General features: G+C 48.1%; 1 protein-coding gene across 2 annotated transcripts in view; it reads right to left on the bottom strand.

Annotated features, from left to right (window-relative positions):
- LOC121277189 (dual specificity testis-specific protein kinase 1-like) overlaps window positions 1-24,511 on the bottom strand; it is a 264,934-nt gene that overhangs the window by 215,951 nt on the left and 24,472 nt on the right. Inside the window, exon 1 of one of the 2 annotated variants that reach the window (XM_041186333.1) lies at window positions 9,076-9,159. The exons of the other annotated variant lie outside the window; for it this stretch is intronic. The gene's annotated coding sequence lies outside the window, so the exon portion shown is untranslated. Of the gene's footprint in view, window positions 1-9,075; window positions 9,160-24,511 lie in introns of those variants that run through there. 2 annotated transcript variants of the gene reach the window in all.

The raw sequence follows: 24,511 nt of genomic DNA, 5'->3' as shown, positions 1-24,511 counted from the left end.
CACACACACACACCCCACACACACACCCCACACACACACCCCACACACACACACACTCCCACCCCATACATACACACCCCACACACCCACCCCACACACACACCCACCCTACACATACCCCACTCACAACCCCACCCCATACATACACACCCCACACACCCACCCCACACACACCCACCCTACACACACACCCCACACACATACCCCCACCCCATACACACCCACCCCACACACACACCCACCCTACACACACACCCCACACACATACCCCCACCCCATACATACACACCCCACACACACACCCACCCCACACACACACACCCACCCCCCCCCACACACACACCCTACACACACATCCCACACACACACACCCACCCCATACACACACACCCCACACACACCCCCACCCCATACACACACACCCCCACCCCATACACACACACCCCAACCCCATACACACCCACACCACACACCCACCCCACACACACACCCCCACCCCGTAAACACCCACCCCACACACACACCCCCACCCCATACACACACACCCCACACACACACACACACACACACCCCACACACTCACACACCCACCCTACACACACACCCCCACCCCATAAACACCCACTCCACACACACACCCCCACCCCACACACACACACACACACCCCACACACACACCCACCCCACACACACACCCCCACCCCATAAACACCCACCCCACACACACACACCCACCCCACACACACACCCCCACCCCATACACACACACCCCACACACACACACACCCCACACACACACCCACCCTACACACACACCCCACACACATCCACCCCACAAACACATCCTAAACCTGTGTATGCACACACACACACATACTTGCGCACAAGCATATGCCACATCCCCTCACTCCTATTCTCACACATATACACCACAGCTTCAGTGCACTCTGCCCTGGTCCAGCCTCTGCTTTGTGGAATCATACAGTTTTAAGAATGGTTACAACACAGGAAGAGACCATTTGGCCCAAAGTGTCCATGCCGGCTCTCTTCAAGAATAACTCACCTTGTCCCATATCCCTGCCTTTTCACTGCAGCCCTGCAAATCTTTTCACTTTTGAAGGCCTTGTTTGAATCTGCCTTCATCGGCTTTGTCCAGCGCTCAGCGTCCTATACCTGACAGTAATATAGAGAAAAGTTTGCTGGGGGCCTGATATTCCTGGGGGAAGTCACTGGATTATGCTGACCAGTCAGAAGGGAATCCTGAAGTCATGAGTCAGTACAGTCCTACATGATGAAAATTGTGGAATCATAGAAATTTCCAACACAGCGTCTGTACCAGTTCTTTTTCTTGGGATTTTGTTCTCTTTGTTTTGTCCCTTAGGTCTTTCCTAGGGATTTTTTTTGATCAAACAGATAATTTAGCCTCCAGTCCATTTTCTTCATCACCTCTCTAATCTAATCTTCAATATTGACATAGTTGATGCCTCAACCACCAACCCTGGCAGTGAATTCCACAGCCATGCAGCTCTCTCTATGTGTGAAGAAGTTTGTCTCTGTTGTCTTCTAAATCTCTTACATTTAATCAAAGCCCCTTGTTCTTGACCCCTCAACTTCTGGAAACAACGTGCTCATATCCACTCAATTTTAAACATTTCTACTAAATCACCCTGTAATCTGTAAAAATACCCAACTTTTTCAGGAATCGTCTCCATTAACCCTCTCTAACAGTCTGCCTTCTTTAAAAAATATGATCACTCCAGCACATTTCTTGCCTTTTCAATACCCTATTTGGTATTCGATATGCTGATACGTTTACTTTCCATTCTGGTCCACCATTAAATCGAGGGGCTGTAAATTGGTTTACCCCATTTTTTTTGAGTGCAGGGTCATGTTCATGAGCTGCCCACTCCTATTCAGATCGAAGTGGACAGCATGCTAACTTGGCGTACCCAGATCATCTGCGTGATTGGAGAGTCTGGCTAAGCGCTGCTTACTTCCGCTTAATGCTGTCACCTGCCTCTTTGCTCAGCAGGGGAGCCAAGAAGCGTTGTTCACAAACCACATTCTGCAGCCATCCTGCCTTTCTAAAAGACTCACTCCCTATTAAAGGGAGGCTGCACCCCTGAACTGAAGGCTGCTGCAAAATCACTTTGGAAGACTGAAGCTAAAGAAGAATGACACACAAGACTGGGGAGTGCACTTCCAGATTTAGTGATTCGACCTTGGAGGTGCCCAGGTGGAATCAAGGAGGGATGCAACCTTTTCCCAGGGACTGGAGTCCCTCACACACCAGTCTCAGAGGTAAGTTGGAAGCTCACTGCCAAAGAGGTCAATGCTCAAGGCCCCTAGGACATGGGAGCAGTGCTGGAAAAAGTACAATGACTTCACACGGGCAGCCAAGGTAAGTAAATGCACATTATATCTCATACTCATCACACCACTAACCTTCCATTCTATACTACACCCCGATCAATCACCCAGCAGCAGTCCCAGGACTCATATATTCCACTTACCTGATAGAGGTGGCACGATGCGAGGCAATTTCATGCTCAAGATCTTCCTGTAAAATAACTGCTTCCTATTTGCCCAGTTTATTTCTTGCATTCTGTTTAATCTTTATTTCACTCCTGCCTTAATCAGCATCACAAACATATTATCACATTGCTATTTGTAGAAATTTGCTTTGCTCAAATTAGCCATCCCATTTCATACATTATAACAATAACTAGACCTCAAAAGTACTTTATTGGCTGTGAGATGCTTCGAGATGTCCTGTGGTCGTGAACAGCACTATATAAATGTAAGTCTTTGGACAAAATCATCCCAGATTTGCACTAAGTGCAGTAGTGGGGGGAGGAGAAAGGACATTTTACCCGCTGGACATAATGGCGGGTTTTCGCCCCATATCCCATTCCGGCCTCGTTAGTCACGCATTCCCGAGAAACAAGCCATTGGCGAGGTGTCCTCTGATTCACCTGCCCCGCTGTCACCTCAGTCCTTCAGTAAACCGGATGTCATACTTAAAGGCCGTCCCAGCACAGAGTTAGCACTCTTCAAGGGATAGGAAGCTGCTGTGGACTGATGGCTGCCAAAGGGAGGAAATGTGCTGCCCCAAGATTTAGTGATACCTCCCTTGAGTGCCTATTGGACACAGTAGAGGCCCGCCGTGATGTCTTCTACTTCCCACTCTGGGTGACGGCCAGCAGACATGGTCACCAATCCAGCACGGGAGGCGATGGCTGTGGTGGTCAGCACTAACGCCCTGCAAGAGAGGACAGCCACCCAGTGTCGGAAGAAGATGAATGGTCTCATCCGTCCTGCCAGGATAACTCACTCTTCTGATCGCTCTCAACTCGCACGCTCACAAATCCATCACACATCCACAGGGATCTCATGCCTCAAGGGACAACACCACTAACTCTCACACACACCCTCACATCTCCATCAGGCTCACATCCTCTGGTGCTTGCTTCCTCATCCCATCCATGGCTCCGCTCACCACACAAATATTCCACACAGTGCCATGCGTCCTGTTCCCACTCCCTCCATCTGGTTCACAACAGCAGGGAGAGGTCCCAGACCAGGGGGTGGAGCAGCCCCCATTAGATCCCTCACTCATGTTGAGGAGTGTGCCATTGTGCTGATTGACAAGGACATGGACCAGGCCTGTGGTGATGGTGGGGTCAGCGGCGAACACCCGTGAGGATCCAGCACTACATCATCCCTCTCTCAACGCAACTGTGAGTGCTCTCTCTCCTGCTTTTGACTCTGCTACCAGGCACTAATTACCTCTACTTTGGTTCACAGGGAGCTCTGCCGAGTGACCAACACCCTCAGCCAGCCAGTCCCTCCGCTCCATTCACATCCTCGCCTCCAGCCAAGAGGACACCTCCTCCATTGAAGAGCTGGAAGTAAGCAGCCTGGAAGACCCGTCACAGCGCTTACCCACACCCTGCACCAGCGCAGAGACACACACCTCAGTGGGACGTAAATGTAGAGTAGGCTCAGGTTCACAATCTGGTGGTCACCACATGGACACGTGTCCGCAGCAGGAGGAGGCAGGTTCAGCCGAGCTCCCCGGCACTCAGAGGACTGCTGGGGAAGAGGCATCCGTGAGGTCCGAGTTGGATGATGAGCCTCTGGATTCGGCCTTCCCACTCACCATGGAGAAGGTGGGGGATCATCACACAGAGCTGTTGGAAGCCCTCAACAGAGTGGCATGTGAGTCAGAGGAGTGCGTCTACCTGCTCTCTGATGAAGTGGTGCCCATATGTGTGCATATGGAGGTCTCCAAGGGAAGAATGGCGGATGCCATGGAGACCCTGGTCCAGCAGAACGCAGAGATGAACACAGATCTGCACCCCATCACGGTAGCCATGGATGAGTTCCTGCAGTGGCAACGTGAGGAGTAAACAGGGCACCCCGACATCTCTCCAGGTGCTCCTTCCCCTCAAGGAACCAGGCTGGCGTCCTCGGGCACCCAAAGGAGGAGGAGCGGCAGCTGGGCACCCTTAGGTCATCCACTCAGGAATCTCAAGAGGCTGTCCTCTCCCTCTGAGTCCCCTTTGCCTGTGACCCCCCCCCTCAACCTCGTCCTCTGTCACTGCGAAGGGAGCATCTGGCCCATAGGAGGACAACTGAAGCAAGCCAGGGCCCCCAAGGCCTCAACTCTCCAGAGGACCCACGCTGAAATCGTCAGAAGCAACAGGGCCAACCATTGCACAGGCCGTCTCCACCCCTGCTGCGGATGTCAGGGCAGCGCCTAGAAGAAGTGGCGGGCCTAGAAAAGTTAAGGGCAGAATTTCTCACTCGATGTGCAGGCACATGCCCGACCCGCTTGAGAGTGAAGTCGCACGTGATGAGGTCGGGCGAGTGTCATTGAGCACTTACGCAATATTTTGCTTGGCAGGCACGCATGAGAGTGGAAAGCGCGCCCACCGACAATTAAGAGGCCTATTAAGGCCGTTAAAGTTGTAACTAACAGATTTTTTTTGTTGCCCGCAGGCGGGATGAAGTTCCCGTTATTAAATAAAGAAATAAAAAAAAGAAAGAAAGATGTACCGTACAGAATTTTCATCTCGTATACGTTCAGGTGAGTGATCCTGATGCTCGGGCATTTTTTTCCCCCCCCGATTTTAAAATCTGTTTTTATTGCATTTAAATTCTTCAGCTCCCTGAGGTAGGCTCTGCATTCGGGGACCTTTCATTACCCGCTCCCTCGCCGCCCCCACCCCACCCCCCACCCCACCCCCTCCTCCCCCGGCGCCCTCACTGACTTCAGTGTCCGCCCTCCTCCAGCCCCAAGCGGTGGCGCAGGTTATCACATTCAGTCACTTTATAATCTGAAAATACATTCACTTTCACTGAATAATGGTTAGTGTTGTCTGTCAGTCTCGTTTACAGGCCTCACAAGTCCCCCACCACCCCCCGCATCCCTCCTCAACAGCTGTTCAGCTGCACGCAGTCTGTCAACAAGTGATTCTGGAGGGAGAAGTCCGTGTGTATGTGTGTGTGTGCGCGGCGGGGCCTTTCAGAGCCTTGTGTCAGCACTCTCCCACACACATGGATCCTTCCTCCAGCAGACTCACCTCACGTCCCGAGCATTTTCCATGCTGTTTGCTGAGGTTCTCCGAGCTGACCCCGCACCTCCACTCACCCGCCGATCACAGCTTCGGAAATCGATGCTCAGGTGGCGCGGGGAGGGGCGCAAGGTGGGGGGGGTAAGACACGTCTTCTGACACTCGGAACATTGCCAGAGTCACTCCGGGGCTACGCACAGGAACAGGCAGAGCACAGCCATCAGGGTCTCATGCACTCAGAGTCACTCCCGGTGTGCATGGCTGCAATGTGTGTGTAAAGTTGTTTGTGTGTGTGTGTGTGTGTGTGTGTGTGAGTGTGAGTGAGATTGAGCGTGTGAGGGTGGAGTTTAACACAGATCTCGCCCACCGGCTGGAGAGGCCTGTGAAAGCCCCACATCGCCTCTTTTTAGGAAGTCCCGTCGCATTAATTGCCTGACAGCGTTGGGCCTTTCCTGAAATCGAGGACCCCAGAGGCCAATCGGAGGCCAGCAGCTGTACATTGCTCAGCAACAGCAGCACCAACAGGGAGGCACTGGCTGCTATCGAGGGACCCAGGCCGCAGGAAGTGGAGGGAGGGGGTTCGTGGGAAGAGGACCATGGGGGAGGCGGACAGCAGCAAAGGGCAGGGAGGTGGCTCTGTGGACCCCTTCTTTCCCCATCCCGGGTCCCTCAATCAGGCATTGGGTGCCTTTTGAACGAGGGATTCCCCCCCCCCACCACACCATCCATCCCCCACCCCACCCCACCCCACGCTCCCCACCAGAAGACCACTAGCAACTCCAGCAGGGTTTGCGTCGTGGGCTCCCAGGGTGCCCATCACTGGGTTAATACCAGTGGCAGTGAGACAAGGCCTGGAAATGGGCATTAATTGCACAAAGGGAAGGCCATCCACATGCCTTCCCACAATGGACTTAATTGGGGCAGAGGTGGCAAGGCGCCTGATTAAATGCCCCCCACCATTAAAAACGCCATGAAATTCCATCCTAAGTAAAGAACATATGAACATAAGAACTAGGAGTAGGAGTAGGCCATTCGGCCCCTCAAACCTGCCCCACCATTCAATAAGATCATGGTTGATCTGCCACAGGCCTCAACTCCTCTTTCGTGCCGGCTCCTCATAGCCCTTAACTCCCTCATATTTCAAAAATATATCTACCTCCTCTTTAAATGCTTCCCATGATCTAGCCTCCACAACTCTGGATAGAGAATTCCAGACATTCGCTACCCTCTGAGAGAAGAAATTCTTTCGCATCTCAGTTTTAAATGAGTGTCCCCCTTATTTTGTAACTATGTCCCCTAGTTTGAGATTCCCCCACCGGTGGAAACATCTTCTCAACATCTACCCTGTCAAACCTCCTCAGAGTCTTGTACATTTCAATAAGATCACCCTTCATTCTTCTAAACTCTAGTGAATAAAGGCCTAACCTGTTTAGCCGTTCTTGATAAGTCAACCCCTTCATCCCAGGAATCAACCTAGTGAATCTCTTTTGAACTGCCTCCAATGCCAGTATATCCTTTCTTAAATACAGGAACCAAAACTATATGAAGTACTCCAGGTGCAGCCTCACCAACACCCTGTACAGTTGTAACAAGACTTCCTTATTTTTAAACTCCAACCCCCTAGCAACACAGGCCAAAATTCCATTTGCTTCTTAATTACTTGCTGCACCTACATGCTAATTTTTTGTATTGCGTGCACAAGAACACCAGGATCCCTCTGCTGCACTTTTTTGAAATCTTTCTCCATTTAAATAATAGTCTGCCTTTTGATTTTCCCTACCAAAGTGCATGACCTCACACTTTTCTACATTAAACTCCATCTGCCAAGTTTTTGCCCACTCACCAACCTATCTATATCCCCTTATGTCCTCATCACAACATGCCTTCCCACCTATTTTTGTATCGTCAGAAAATTTGGATACATTATACTCTGCCCCCTCCTCCAAGTCATTAATATAGATAGTAAATAATTGAGGCCCTAAGACTGAGCCTTGTGGCACTCCACTAGTTGTGTCTTTTCAACTTGAAAAAGACCCATTAATCCCAACTCTCTGTCTTCTGCGTGTTAACCAATCTTCAATCCGTACTAATACATTACCCCCAATACCATGAGCTCCAATCTTGTGCAATAACCTTTCACGTATCACCTTATCGAATGCCTTCTGGAAATCCAAATACACTACAAATACCGGGTCCCCTTTATCAGCCCTGCTTGTTATATCCTTAAAAAGCTCTAGCAAATTTATCAAACACGATTTCCCTTTCACAAAACCATGTTGACTCTGTTTGATTGTGTTAAGCTTTTCTAAATGTCCTGCTATTTTTTTCCTTAATGATAGACTCTAGCATTTTCCCAACAACAGACATTAGGCTGACTGGCCTACAGTTTCCTGCTTTTTGTCTCCCTCCCTTCTTGAATGGGGGAGTCATATGTATGGTTTAATGTGAGGTTGTGTTTTTGAGTGCATCTGCGAGTGCAAAAGAATAAATCTGAGGGTGTGAGATTGTGTGTTTGTATGTCTGCGGGAGTGTATGTATGTATATGTGAGAGTGGGTGAGTGTAAGTTTGGGAGTGTTTGTGTGTGTGAAAGAGTGTGAGAGTGTGTGAGAACAGAGTGTGTCTGTATATGTAAGTCTTTGTGCATAAGTGAGCATGTGTGAGTGGTGTCTTTGGGAATGAATGTGTGTGTGTGTGTGTGGGGTGTGGGCATGAGTGTAAGTGTGAATGTGTGAGTGTGAATCTGATTAAGTGTGTCTATGTGTGAGTCTGCGAGTGTGTGCGCGCGCATGTGAGAGAGCAGGAGCATGAGCGTGTGATTATGTGTGTGTGTGTCTGGTATAAGCATGTGTGTGAGTGTGAACCTTATTGAGCGTGTCTATTAGAGTGTGACTGTGAGAATATGTGTATGTGAGTGTGAAAGTGAGTTGAATGTGCCTGTGTGTGTATGTGTGAGCAGGAGCGCGGGTGCATGTATGTGTGTGTGTGTGTGTGTGTGCGGGCGTGCAAGTTTGAGTGTGTGTGTGAGTATGTATCTGTGTGTGAGTGTTTGTGCATGTGAGCGTCAATGTGTGTATATGTGAGACAGCTGGTGGGGTGTGTGTTTGTGCGTGTGAATGTAAGTGTGAGCATGAATACAAGTGTGTGAGTGAGAATGTGAATGTGTGTGCGTGTGTGGGGGGGGGGGAGGTGAGAGCATGTGTGTGAGAAAATATGAAAGTGTGTGTGTGTGAGCATGAGTGTTTGTGTGTGTGTGCGTGTGTGTGTTATTTTTAAAACAAAACAATTAAGCAATGTCTATGAAATGCCTGCAGCTCTAGAGATCCTCAGGGAGTTTCCAACAACACTGCTCTCTTCCCTTTTTTGTAGAAAAGTTCAGCAATGCAGTGGGCTGGGCAGTGTTCCATAAACATCTGTGCGCACCCCCCCACCCATCCCACCTACTACCCACCAATTACATGTCGCTTCGGCATGCTCCACACTCACTCCTTGATTTACCCTGGCTTATACACTGAACCACAGAGCTGTCGGACTGTTTGCTGGCATGGCACTTCCCTTCCGCCTTCTTGCTGTTCCTGTAAGTGAATAAAAACATGACAGGGCCAAACCAAACCAAATTTACAAATGCTTCACTCCCCTGTCCCTCGTCCCTCTCAGGGAAATGGAAATGGAAAAGGTGTCCTGATACCATTTCAGAGAAGAGTGGAGGAACTTTCCCCAGTGTCCTGAATCACTAACAAAAATGATCTAATCATTGCTGTTCATGGGATCTTGCTGTGTGTAAATTTGCTGCCATGTTTCTTACATTAAAACAGTGGGTACGCTTCAAAACAATGCCATTGGCTGTGAAGCGCTTTGGGATGTCCTGAGGTTGTGATAAGAGCTATATTGCAGAATCACAGAATGGTTAGAGCACAGAAGGAGGCCATTCGGCCCATCGTGTCTGTGCCGGCTCTCCAAAGGAGCAATTCACTTAATGCCACTCCCCTGCCATCTCCCTATAGCCCTGTACATTGTTCTTTTGCAAGGCAATTAGGGAGGTAACAAATGCTGGCCTAGTCAGCGATGCCCACCTCCAGTGAAAGAATAAAAAATAACAATCCAATTCCCTCAAGTAACTCGATTGAACCTGCCTCCAACACACTCTCAGACAGTACATTCCAGAGACCACTCTGCATGAAAAAGATTTTCCTCATGGGTCATTGCTTCTTTTGCTAATCACCTTAAACATGTGTTCCCTCGTTCTCGATCCTTCCACCAGTGGGAATAGCTTTTCCCTATCTCTAGATTTTGAACACCTCATATGCCAATAATACTTAATAAATGCCAATTCTATCTTTCTTTACTAGCTTTGAATGCAAAATATCTCCCGAGTCCCATTTTACTTCTCACCGCGAAGCAGTTCTGTTATTTTAGAGTCTGGGTCAATTAGTTGCACCCTCAGCTCCAAGTCAGAAAGCTGTGCCAAATCCTGCTCTAGAGACTTGAGCCAGTCACCAGGCTGACACTGCAGTGCAGTACTGAGGGAGTGCTGCACTGTCAAAGGCTCCATCAGTACTGTACCGGGACTGTCAGCTTGGATGTGTGCTTAAATATCTTGAGCGGGTCTTGAATCCACAATCTTCTGACTCAAGGATGAGTGTGTTCAGAACATTAAAGTGTTGCCTGCTATCCTGACCTCGGAATGTTGTGCTCCTGCGGGGGATCAGAAGGAGTGGGGAAAGCAGAGAAACTATCCATCAACTTCCAAATTTCAACAGGCAATTTCTCAACAGCCTCTGGGGAAGTTGCATAAATAACTGTCAGTTTTGACCAAATAATTGTTTCAAGTGTCATTATTACAACAGCGGGGCACAAAAAAGGCCATTCTCCTCTTCCCCCACCTCCACCACTGTTGCAAGGTTGGTAGAGTTACTAGTATTAATGATAGAGTTGATCTGCTGACACTTCTTGGTGGAAACGTTAGGTTTATTTACAACGTACTCAGCAGCAACTATACGTGTGCTTTCAACTCTAACTCTATCTCTACACTGACTGCTAGAGGTAGCCCGCTGTACACTCCTATTGGTTACTACATGTGATCTCTCCTAACAAGTATTATTCTTAAAGCTACATAACACACTAAATAAAACCATCATTACTTTAATTCGGCTATACATTTTATATTTACAAGTACATATTTTTCAAGACAACATAATATTTACACTGGGTGAGGAATTTACAAGTTTAGTCTTTCAGGTGGTTTCCTGGTACGTGTGGTCACAGCTCCACAATTTCAGATTCTTTATCAGGAACCTCCTTTTCCGGAGTTGCCTAAACATCAGGTGCTTCAGTGGGCACTTGTAGTTCTGCATCCTCAGCTCTTACAGGATCAGACATGCTGTCCTGGGGTTAAAAACAAAAAAACTGCGGATGCTGGAAATCCAAAACAAAAACAGAACCACCTGGAAAAACTCAGCAGGTCCGGCAGCATCGGCGGAGAAGAAAAGAGTCGACGTTTCGAGTCCTCATGACCCCTCGACAGAACTTGCTGTCCTGGGTTGTGCATCAACAGGAATCACAGACCCAGTCATGATCACTGGTGGAACCCAATCTTGGTGATTTGTCTCTCTCTTCCTTTAATGGTCCACATGTTTACGAATGATCCAGCCTTCCACCTCCACATGGTAAGACAGAGATCCAGTCACCGCACTTATTTCACCTGGTAACCACTTTGGTCCTTCCCTGAAGTTCTTCATGTATACCGTCTCTCCCACAGTAAATCTCCTCTCACAACAATGCCAGTCGTGTCTAGTTTTCTGGCTTCCCTGACTCCTTTCCACCTTGCCCTCTAAATTCGGCATTATTAAGCTCAATCTCATCTGAGACAGCATTTCAACGATAACTCTGCAGGTGTGACACCTGTTGTTGTCTAAGGGGTAGTCCTGTAATGAAAAAGAAAGTGTACTAGCTTGGTTGCCAAGGAATCATCAGTAGTTTTTTCATGCCGGCTTTGAACGTTTGAACCACCTTTTCAGCCAGTCTGTTTGAGGAAGGTTGGTATGGTGCAGTTTTTACACGAGTGATTCCGTTGAGGCTGATAAACCATCGAAACTCAGCACTCGTAAATGCAGTGCCATTATCGGAAACAACTATTTCTGGTAGTCTGTGGACGGCAAAACTTTGACTTAGTTTCTCAGTTGTAGCGGTGGATGCTGGTGACTTCACCTCACATACATCCAACCATTTTGAATGGGCATCAACAATGAACAGAAACATTATTCCCAGAAAAGGTCCAACATAGTCAATGTGTAATCACACCCAGGGTCTACCTGGCCACACCTATGGGTGTAATGGAGCTGTCACTGGCAACTTATGCAGTTGCTGACATTGTACCACAGTGCTTTACTAAACTCTCTATTTCACCATCCATCCCAGGTGAGCATAAACAGCTGCGTGCTATGGTCTTCATTCGGGAAATTCCTGGATGGGCACTGTGTAGTTTAAACGTGGTTCCCTTCCCTTTGGAGGAACTATCACTAGTGCTCCGCACAATAAGATGCCATCCTGACTGGTTATTTCATGTCTTCTGTTGGAGTATGGTTTCATTTCATCAGATAGGGGCTCCTGTGACCAACCCTGCAGCACTTGAATAAGGACTGGGTCCCGACTTGTTCAGTCTCTGATCTGTCGAGCACATACCAGTGAGGAATCTAAGAAATTTAACAGTAAAACAAATCCCTGTGGAACTGGGACATGCTCATCAGTTTCTTGCAAAGGCAAATGACTAAGGGCATCGATGTTTGCGATTGATTGCCAGGCCCATGTACAAAAGTGTATTCGTACGCATCCAGAATGAAAGCCCATTGTTGTATTCTTGCTGAGGCTATGGGTGGTATAGCCTTGTCCTCACTAAACAATCCTAGCAGTGGTTTGTGGTCTGAAACGATTGTAAAATGGCGGCCGTGTACGTACTGTTGAAATTTCTTGACACCAAAGATGATGGACAGGCTTTCTTTTTCTATCTGCAAGTATCCCTTTTCCGCTCTGGTAAGCATTCTCAGTATGTAACCTATTGGCCTTTCCATGCTGTTGTCCATCCGATGAGAGAGAACTGGTCCCACTCTGTAGGCAGATGCGTCACATGTCAACAACAATTCCTTTGTCTGGTCGTAATGCACTAATAGACGAGACGAGTGCAATAATTGCTTCACCTTTATGAAAGCTTCTTTCTGGGGCACCTCCCAAGACCAACGTTGGTTTTTTCTGAGTAGAGAATGCAGGGGGGCCAGCACTGTAGGCAAATTGGGTGAGAGCTGTCCATAATAGTTGATCATTCCGAGGAACGATTTGAGTTCTGAGGTGTTCTTTGGCACCTCTCTTTTAACTCTCACTTTCTCCTCAGCCGAGTGGAGGCCCTGTGAAACTACCCGGTGACCCAAATAGATTGCCTCCCTCGCTTGGAACACGCGCTTTTCTATTTTTTAAACAGACTCCAGCTTGCAAGAAACATTTTAAGAATTCTCCTAAGTTTGCCAAATGCTCTTTTTCAGTGAATCCTGTCACCACTACATGGTCTAAATAGACTACAACCTGAGGCAGTCCCTGCAGTAAACTTTCCATAATTGTCTCAAAGATGGCACAAGCTGAGGAGACACCGAAAGGCAGTCGTGTATATTGGAACAACCCTTTGTGGGTATTACTGGGACAAATTCCCAGGAGGCATTATCCAATTCTAGTTGTTGATAAGCATGACTCATATCAAGCTTTGTGTAGGTTGTCCCTCCTGCCAGATGGACACACAGGTCTCCAATTTTTGGAATGGGGTGCCTGTCTAGCTTAGCCACTTTATTAATTGTTAGTTAATAAATTTGGATGCTATGGTCAGGTTTAAGGAGGATCTATGGGTGCTGCACACTCTGAGAACTGCACAGATTTATAATGCCCGGTTTCTCTATTCTGTTCAGTTCAGCGTCGGCTTTTTCCTCGCAGTGCCTTTGGCACCGGTCTCGCCTTCATGAAGCGAGGAATTGCTTCCAGATTCACATGAGTCTTTGCCTGCAGGCCCTGGATTTTCCCCAGTTTATCCTTGAAGACAGAGGCGTACTTTCTAAGTAGCTCTAGTAGCCCACTTGCTCTCACCTGGAAAATTTCAGCCCATTCTAACTTAATCTCCTTTAACAAATTTCACCCCAGGAGGCTTGGTCCTTCACCTGCTAGCACCATCGTGAGTAGCTTTGCCGATTGGATTCCATAATGGACAATTACTCTGCTTATGCCTTTTACCTGAATGTCCTCACCCATGTATGTTTTGAGTTTGGCAGCTGTTTCTTTTAAACTTAATTGATGTTCACCATTATTCAAATATCTGAAGGTCTGTTCCTCAATTACTGTAGTGGAAGCTCCTGTGTCCACTTCCACTCTAACAGGTTTGCCATTTACTTTCACTGTGACAAATGTTGATTCTGTCTTTCCAACTTTCAGATTAAACAACGAGTAAATGTCTGAATTTGTTGTTTCAGGCTCTTCTACATTGTAGATTTCATTGGGTTTCTTCTTTTGTTTACAAGCCTGCTTGAATCTTTCCTTGCATGGCCTCGTCATATGTCCAATTCTGTGACAACAGTCGCATTCAATTTTTTTAAACTGTCAATCGCTGAAAGACTGATTGTTTCCACCTCTATTAAAATTATTGTTTGATTTCGCTGCTAAGTTATTTTTCTTTATTCTTCAGCGAGCGGGGACTGTTTCCTGGTTCTTGGCAGAGTCTTGCATTTTCCCGCCCTTTTCTGCTGGGGTTTCCCACCCGATGTGGAAGACGGCCCTATTTTGCCCACCCTGTATGGCTTCTGAATCTCTTACTGTGCTTTCCATGGTCAGCGCTACCTCCAGCATCTTCTTGGAATCCAGATTCACTTCGGACAATAATCTTTTCTAAATAGTGTCCTCTTTCACATCACACACTAAACAATCTCTAAGCATCTCATTTAGAGTCATACCGGACTCACAATGTTCCGTTAGCAGCTTCAAATTTGCCACGTAGCATGCAATTGTCTCACCTGGGGCTCTATTTCACAAATTAAACCTGAACCTCTGCATCGTGACTGAGGGTTTTCGTTGAAAATGACCCTTCACAAGGTCCACTAATTCATCAAAATTCTTGGAATCTGTGGCACTGGGTGCTGTCAAACTTTGAATCAAACCATAGGTTTTGCTCCCACAAGCACTTAAGAGGATCATCACTCGCCTCTTCTCTTCCCCTGTAATCTCGTTTGCTTGAAAAAAGAATGTGAGACATTCTATGTAATGAGTCCAATTCTCTGTGGCTTGTTCAAAAGGATCAATTCTCCCAAATTGTGGTATTTTGAGAGAGGATAATTTCTTCACTTCTAATGGAGCTTGCTACATACAATCACTGGGTGAGGTACAGTGTTGATTTCTTTTTAACTTGGTTTCCTCTGTTCAATCCTGTATCATCCTCATTGTCAGTTTGTTCTGAGGGTGGCCAAGTTGCTACTATTAATGATAGAGTTGATCCACAGACACTTCTTGGTTGGAAACATTAAGTTTATTTACTATATACTCAGCTGCAACTACATGTGTGCTTTAAACTGCAACTCTATCTCTATACTGACTGCTGAGTTGCCCACGCTACTCTCCTACTTTTTTTTATTCATTCTCGGGATGCGGGCTTCGCTGGCTGGGACAGCATTTATTGTCCATCCCTAGTTGCCCCTTGAGAAGGTGGTGGTGAGCTGCCTTCTTGAACCGCTGCAGTCCATGTGGTGTAGGTACACCCACAGTGCTGTTAGGGAGGGCGTTCCAGGATTTTGACCCAGCGACAGTGAAGCAATGGCGATATATTTCCAAGTCAGGATGATGAGTGACTTGGAGGGGAACTTCCAGATGGTGGTCCCATTTATCTGTTGCCCTTGTCCTTCTAGGTGGTACTGGTTGTGGGTTTGGAAGGTGTTGTCTAAGGAGCCTTGGTGAATTCCTGCAGTGCATCTTGTAGATGGTACACACTGCTACTACTGTGCGTCGGTGGTGGAGGGAGTGAATGGTTACAAAGATCATGTGATCTCTCCTAACAAGTATTACATTACACACTAAATAAAATCATTGTTACTACAGCCATCTTCCCTCTCCATCATCCCTATCCCCTGTTCTCTCCTCTCCTCTGCATTGTGGGTGCCAGACAGCATAAGCAGCAAGTGATAGACAGATCCCACAACCAACGGATCAGATCTAAGTTCTGCAGTCCTGACACATCCAGTCATAAATGATAATTAAACAACTCACAGGAGGAGGTGGCTCCACAAATATCCCCATCCTTAATGGTGGGGGAGCCCAGCACAGCAGTGCAGAAGTTAAGGCTGAAGCATTCGCAACAATCTTCCATCTCGACTCCTCCGGAGGTCCCCAAGATCACAGTCTTCAGCCAATTCGATTCACTCCACGTGATATCAAGAAATGACTAAACGCACTGGATACTGCAAAGGATATGGGCCCTGGCAATTTTCCAGCAATAGTACTGAAGACTTGTGCTCCAGAACTTGCCAAACCCCTAGCCAAGCTGTTCCAGTACAGATACAACACTGGCATCTACCCAGCTATGTGCAAAATTGCCCAGGTATGTCATGTACATAAAAAGCAGGACAAATCCAACCCAGCCAATTACCACCCCATCAGTCTACTCCCGAACATCAGTAAAGTAATGGAAGGGGTTATCAACAGTGCTATCAAGCGGCACTTACTTAGCAATAACCTGCTCACTGATGCCCAGTTTGGGTTCTGCCAGGGCCACTCAGCTCCTGAACTCATTGCAGCCTTGGTTCAAACATGGACAAAAGAACTGAACTCCCAAGGTGAGGTGAGAGTGACTGCCCTTGACATCAAGGCTGGATTTAACCAAGTGTGACATCAAAGAGCCCTAGCAAAACTGGAGTCAATGGGAATCAGGGGAAAAACAGTCCGCTGGTTGGAGTCATACCTAGCACAAAGGAAGATGGCTGTGGTTGTTGGAGGTCAGTCAGCTCAGCTCCAGGACATCACTGCAGGAGTTCCTCAGGGTAGTGCTCTCGGCCCAACCATCTTCAGCTGCTTCATCAATGACCTTCCTTCCATCATAAGGTCAGAAGTGGGGATGTTCGCTGATGATTGTACAATGTTCAGCACCATTTGCCTACTCCTCAGATACTGAACCAGTCCATGTCCGAATGCAGCAAGACTTTTAAAATATCCACACTTGGGCTGACTAGTGGCAAGTAACATTCACACCACACAATGACTGTCTCCAACAAGAGAGAATCCAACCATCGCCCCTTGATGTTCAATGGCATTACCATCACTGAATCCCCCACTCCTTGGGGTTGCCATTGACCAGAAACTGAAGTGGACTAGCCATATAAATACTGTGGCTACAAGTACATAAGATAAGTACATAAGACATAGGAGCAGAAATTAGGCCATTTGGCCCATCAAGTCTGCTCCACCATTCAATCATGGCTGATAAGTTTCTCAACCCCATTCTCCCGCCTTCTCCCTGTAACCTTTGATCCCTTTACCAATCAAGTATCTATCTATCTCGGTCTTAAATACACCCAATGACCTGGCCTCCACAGCCTTCTGTGACAATGAATTCCATAGATTCAACACTCTCTGGCTAAAGAAGTTTCTCCTCATCTCTGTTTTAAAACGTCTTCCCTTTACTCTAAGGCTGTGCCCTCGGGTCCTAGTCTCTCCTACTAATGCAAACATCTTCCCCACGTCCACTCTATCCAGGCCTTTCAGTATTCTGTAAGTTTCAATTAGATCCCCCTCATCCTTCTAAACTCCATCGAGTATAGACCCAGAGTCCTCAAATGTTCCTCATATGTTAAGCCTTTCATTCCTGGGATCATTCTCGTGAACCTCCTCTGGACCCTCTCCAGGGCCAGCACATCCTTCCTGAGATACAGGGCCCAAAATTGCTCACAATATTCTAAATGTGGTCTGACCAGAGCCTTATAATGCCTCAACAGCACACCCCTGCTTTTATATTCTAGTCCTCTCGAAATAAATGCCAACATTGTATTTGAACATTAGGATTTCTTGACTCTCTGTAGTCAGCTTTGAACCAGCCCTGAGCCAAATAGCAGCAGCAGCCAACCTGCTGACTGACCACCCCAGGAATCAAGCTGGCAGCCAGCATGGTGCTTAGAGGGTTAAATCATGAGGGTGAGGTGCATAAAATTGCCTTGTGTTGCCTCAAGATTAGGAGACTGAGGGATAATTTAATTAAGGTGTCTGAAGTGATAAAAAGTTTGGTAAGTGTAGATTTGGAGAAGCTATTAATTTGCTAACAGAATCAAGAACAAAGAAGCTTAATGTTGAATTGAGCCAAGACATTGAGGTGCCAAGGGGTACTGAGTACTGTGGCAACAAGCACTTTTTCATCCATGTTGCAGTCTGAGGCTATGAATAGTGAAGGTAAAGGCTCCAAATTCCCATCCACTCAATCTATTCATATCCTTTTGCAGACTCTTTGTATCCTCCTCACAACTTGCTTTCTTACCTATGATTGTATCATCAGCAAATCTGGTTACAACACAGTCTGACCCTTTATCCAAGTCATTAACATAGAGTGTAAATAGTTGAGCTTCCAGCATTGATCCCTGTAGAATGAGTTGAGCCCCAATTAAAGCAAGCCCCGGGGTCTGAACAATTGCCCCTGAATGGAGAGGAGTTCCAGGCTATTGAATCCAAGCTCTGCCGCACTATGCCAGGGACAGTATGGCTCTGTGCTCAGAGACAACGGAAAGGCAACGAACAATATCCCATCAGCAAATTGCTGACAGAATTTAAAAATTTAACATCCCTCAATAAATTAATCAGCAGCTGCCTGGCAAAGGGCTGGGGGATATGGAGAACAGCGACTGTGTTTCAACATTACAGGATTGCATCAGTCAGTGTGATTGATCATTAATAAAGAATTAATCTCTTCTTAACCCTTCCCAACCACCCTCATTCTACCCATTATTACCTTCCCCTTCCCCTTCCCCCCTTGACAAACCGCTCTGGTGATGAGCTCTGGCTTTCATTGGCAGAGGGTGGGTAGGGCATGGATTGAGGATTGTGTAACAGACAAGAAGCAAAATAGTGATGAATGGGGCATTTTCAAGTTGGCACCCTGTTACTGGTGGAGTCCTGTAAAGATCAATGCTGGGGCCTCACTATTTATAACTTAGATAAAGAGGTAGAGAGTAATGTATCTAAGTTTGCTGATGAGGTGAGAATACAAGCTGTGAGGAGGATACAAAGAGATATAGACAGGAAGTGGGTAGGCAACAAGGTGGCAGATGGATGTGGGGAACCGTAAGATTATAAACTTTGGTCATAAGAATAGAATAGCAGGATTATTTTTAAAGGCATGAAACTTGTAAATGATGATGCCCAGAGAGACTTGGGTGTGCTTGTACAAGGAACACAGAAAGTTAGCATGCAGGTACAGCATACAATTAGCAAGGCAAATGGAATGTTGGCCTTTATTGCAAGAGGATTTGAGTACAATTGTATAGGGTTTGGTGAGATCACACCTGGAACACCGTGTGCAGTTTTGGTCTCCATATTTAGGGAAGGATATAATTGTATTGGAGGCAGTACAGTTAAATTGGTCACTGGGATGCGAGGGTTATCTGTCACATGGCGAGAGACTGAGTGAATTGGGCCAATATTCTTTAGGGTTTGGAAGTATGAGAGGCTATCTCATTGATATATACAAGGTTCTGAAGGGGCTTGATAGGGTGGACACAGGTTGTTTCCACTGGCTGGGGAATTTAGAAGATGGGGGCACAGTCTCAGTATAATTTAGGAGATGAGGAAAAATTACTTCATTTAAAGGGTCGTGAACCTTTGGAATTCGCTAGCCCGGGGGTTGTGAATGCTCCATTTTCAAGGCTGAGATAGACAATGGTCTCTCAGGAAATCATGGGACCTGGAGAGTGGGCAGGAAAGTGGAGTTGAAGCCCCAAGATCAACCATAATTTTGAATGGCGGAGCAGGCTTGATGGACCACATTGTCTACTCCTGTTCCTACTTCCTATGTTCTTATAGCAGGGGATTGGTCCTGGCATTCACAGGAGACAGGCATTAGGTTTGGAATCTTGAATCCTTGAATCCCAGCTGCCCTTCAATGCCTCACACGTGTCCAACCTTAATATGCAAACTTGGACAGCAGGTCTCCACAGACCATAGGAGGAGCTCGTAACAAAGCCAGACTCCAGCCACCTCCAGGGGCCACCCACAATCGTGCAAATAAAATCACACATGTGCACGTGCACGCGCACACACTCTCACACGCACACACATGCGTATACACTCAAACATGTGAAAACATGGGCCTGAGTATTTCTGGCAGCAGGTGGGCTCAGCAGGAGCGGACAGGGTCAGTCACGGAGCCGATCGCCGCCCGCTGTCAGCTCCGCGCCGCCATTTTACATGGGCGGGCCTTTCAGCGTAATGCTGGAGCCATAGCGGCTGCCTGTGCGAGCGGGCGAGAGGAGGGGGGGGAGGCGGGGGGAGGAGGGAGAGTCGGGGCCTGTGCTCTTCCGCACGCGCAGGCACGGAGCTGCCTCAGGGAGCTTGAATCTATATTAAAATAATTAAATAAATGATTTAAAAGTGTATTTAAACATGGTCTCCTCACGTGACTGTGTCACATGAGATGGGACATGTGTTTATACTTTGGGAATTTTTTTTTATTTATTAAATAAAAGCTTTAGGAAACTTCCTCCCGCTCGTGGATGAGGTTTCCGAAAAATTGCGAAGACTGCTTGGCTTTTTCACCTGCCCGCCGACCGAGCGTTAACAATCCCATCAATTATTTCCTTAACGACCTTCATAGGCCGTTCGCCTATCGGTGGGCGCGTGGCCGACATCCTCGCTGTCATCTTATGCGTCGGCGCACTGTGGCTCAGCCCCGCACGCTGACTGCAAAACCCTGCAATGAACACACACAAATATACTTACACGCGCACACACACTCAAACAAGTGTACACACTCAAATACGTGTAAACACACGTGTGCATGCTCACACCCATGCATATACATGCACAAATCAAGCGTACACCCACTCGCACACATAGACAGACATGTAAGCGCGGACATGCTAAGAGTTGATGAGGCAGAATCTAGATATTAAATAACTATACTTTCAGTGATTTTAATGATGGTGTAACGCCCCTGTAAACACAGTGTGATGCTCAGTCTAATGATTAAAAATTTACTGTTTTTATAACTGTTCTGGACTTTGACATAAATGGAAAGTACAATGCTGATCATTTAACTTTGAGCATGGTCAGAGAACACAAGTCCGAATTAAACGCATCCGAAATGTGAGCAGAGTAAAAGCCTCCGACGAGGTTAGTTCATGCTTAGCCAATCAGAGGAACAGATCAATGATTGCCTAACAACATAATCTAAGCTTAAATGAGTAAACGTTGTTGCAGATTGACCAATGTGATAAGGGACACAATACAAATTACATTTATATATTGCTTTTAATATGTAAAAGGTCCTAAGGTGCTTCACAGGAGCAATTACCAAACAAAGCAAGTCATGAGGCCACATAAGTAGATGATAGCACAGCTTGGTCAAGGACATGGGTTTTAAGGAGCACCCTAAAGGAGAAGAGCGAGGTAGAAAGATGGAGAGGTTTAGGGAGGAAATTCTAGGGTTTAAGGCCAAGACAGCTGGGCACACAGGCACCAAAGACAGAAAAATCTGTTCTGGAGTTGGTGATCCATTCTCACCAGACCTGCGTTGTACCCGTCAGGAAGATCTCTAATAGGCAAGCGTATCCCTGAGTAGCGCAAGGCTATGTGCAGGACAGGGGTGCCTCATCAGCCTGGACCAAGTGAAGGCCTTTGGCAGAATTTCGCACACCTACATGATGGATGTGCTCTCTAAAATGGGGTTTTGGAAGGGAATCTGCAATTGGATCCAATTGCTCCACACAAACATCATTAGCGCAGCTCCAAACCATGGGTGAAAATTGGAAAGCTTTCCAATTAAATCTGGAGTCAGCCAGGGCTGCCCTCTCTCCCCTGTCCTGTATGGGTGTTGCATAGAACCTTTTGCTGAGTCCATCCGGAAGAATGTGGGTAAAGGAGGGGTGACAATCCCAGGCAGTGGAGGCACTTGGGTCAAAGTCTGCCTGTACATGAATGACATCGCCATCTTCTGCTCGGATCCGCTGTCGGTACACAGACTGATAAGCACCTGCAACCAGTTTGAACTGGCCTCAGGAGCCAAGGTGAATCATGGCAAAAGCGAGGCCATGTTCTTTGGGAACTGGGCCGACTGATCCTTTGTTCCCTTCACTATCAGGTCAGATGCCTGAAGGTGCTGCAGATTTGAAGGGGGGTGTGGCATGCGCTAAAAACTGGACGGAGAGAGTAGCTTCGAGCAAACATGGGCATGTGGGAGCGATGTTCCCTTTCCATTGTGGGTAAGAACATGGGAACACCAACGCCTGGAAGTTCCCCTCCATGTCACTCACCATCCTGACCTGGAAATATATCGCCGATCCTTCACTGTTGCTGGGACAAAATCCTGGAACTCCCTTCCTAACAGCACGGTAGGTGTACCTACACCACATGGACTGCAGCGGTTCAAGAAGGCAGCTCACCACCACCTTCTCAAGGGCAATTATGGATGGGCAATAAATGCTGGCTTAGCCAGTGACCCCCAAATCCCATGAATGAATAAAAAAAAGAACCTAGTCATCTGGTGTGAAGTGCTCTCACTGTTGCTGTATGTGGTGCAGGTCTGGCCCATTCCTCACTCCTGTGCTGTGGCGATCACCCAAGCCATCTTCCGCTTTATCTGGAGTTCAAAAATGGACCATGTTCAAGGCAGCACAATGTACAAACTTCCAGATAAAGAGGGACAAACATGTCCAACATCATCCTGATGGCCACCTTTGTTTGTAGCTGCATCAAACTGTGCGTAGACCCCACACCAAGTGTCGCTAGGTGCTGAGGTTCTACCTGTCCCCGGAATTACGAAGGATGGGTCTGGCCATGCTGTCAAGGAACACTCCAAGTAGTCGGACCATGCCGTACCATCTATTCCTCCTGGAAAGTATGGCCCCAAAATACCTCATCACCAGGGCCGGAATTTTTTGCTCGTCGGGCGGGCTCAGCAGGGACGATCGGGTTTCGCGATCGAATCCGCATCGCGATTTTAGGCAGGCAGGCCAAATAAGGCCCTGCCCAGCGTAAGACATGACAGTGGCAATAGCGAGAAGGGGTGGGCGAGGGCAGGAGCGCAATGTCCGCCAGGTCCAATGGCAACCCGGCGGCTGATTCAAAAGGGACCCAGGCAGCCCCTGGAAGGGTGCCATAATGGATCTGGTGGACACGGTAGATGGGAGGGCAGGTCAGCGGGGCATTTGGCCCTGCGTTTCTCTGACGAGTGCCTCGCTGTCCTCCTGGAGGAAGGGGGAGCATGCAGAGAGATCCTTATCCCCAGGGACAGGAGGAGGAGGCCCCCCACCACCTCACTAAAAGGGCCTGGGAGGAGGTGGCATCCAGGGTCAGTAGCCATGATGCGGTGAGGCACACATGGGTGAAGTGCTGGAAGCGCTTCAATGATCTCCTGTGATCAGGAAGGGTGAGTACCATGTTGGACGGTGTTAAGAGCTGCCCATCCCCCCCCTTGGACCTCACAGGTCTTACAGTGTGAGTGGCAAATGTCAATGAGGCAGCCTCTGGGTAAGGGGGTGAGCCCTGGCTGCTTGGACTGAGTGTCTTGTGGCTCCAGGGTGACGAATCGGCTGAGCCCCCCGAGGTGTTCCTCAGATGGGGTTGGCCAGACTGCAATGGCAAAGCAGGTACAGGGTGGACTGATCAATGCTGCCCTGTCCTTTCAGGAGAAGACATCCCACAACAATGCTGAGAGGTTGTGGACTGGCAGGGGGACCACCCCACCTACTCATCTTGACCCAATATGAGCAGGAGGCCATGGAGCTGGAGAGGCGCCATGGGCCTAGGTCAACCGGCCGTGGTGAGGTTGGGGTGCCACAGGGAGGTAAGAGTGCAGTGCACTGAGGTCAGAATGTCTGTCATTGCAGCCATTCCACTGTAGTCTCTATATTGATGTGAGCCTTGAGCCTGGAATCCCCATTGATAATGGAAAGACGAGGGCACCCTGATACATATCTGTCTCATCCGGGTACCAGGCAGGCACAGTAACAGTGTAATGATTTCAACTAATGACATGCCCTTGTTCTTCCTTTCAAGCTCACCAGCAGCCCATCGGGGTGAGAACCTGAAGGCCCACCACTGACCCCAGAGAACAACACCCAACACAACACACCTGCGCCACACCCTCTCTGCCAAGCAGGCACCAGCTCAGATACCAGCACCTCGGTGGGCATTAGATTGGCGGCGAGTATCTCAGTGGACAGCAGTGAGGGCACTTCACACTCTCCTGAGGTTCAGGCGGAGGCAGAGAGTGCCCAGGGTGCCAGCAGTCAGAGGGCTGCTGGAGACCAGGAACATGCTCAGTCAGTGGCTGATGGGCCTCTGGAGTCAGCCCAAAGCAGCAGATGCTGGAAGTCCAGCAGGGTGTGCAGGAGGATCTGGCAGGGGTACACGAGGGAATGTGTGTCATGTTCTAGGTGTGGAGGAGTCCCTGTGGAGCATGAACAATGTAATGACCCTCATGGCCGAGCACTCTGCTCCTCCATGGAGAGAGTGGCAACTCTCATGGAGAGGCTCCTCCAGGAGCTGAATCAGGGGTTCCTGTTGATACGCTCGGACCTGCAGCCCTCACACCGGCAATGACCTCAGGTGGTCACTGTCAGTGTGGGAGATGGATTGGGCACCCAGCATCGCAGCTTGGTGCCCATCCATCACTGGTGAGCAGGGAGGTGCACTGCAACTTCACGTTGGCGCACGAGCTGCCTGT

Source organism: Carcharodon carcharias, chromosome 4 (assembly GCF_017639515.1).
Source record: "Carcharodon carcharias isolate sCarCar2 chromosome 4, sCarCar2.pri, whole genome shotgun sequence".
NCBI classification, from domain to species: Eukaryota; Metazoa; Chordata; class Chondrichthyes; order Lamniformes; family Lamnidae; genus Carcharodon; species Carcharodon carcharias.
This window is presented reverse-complemented; position numbering and strand designations above follow the sequence as displayed.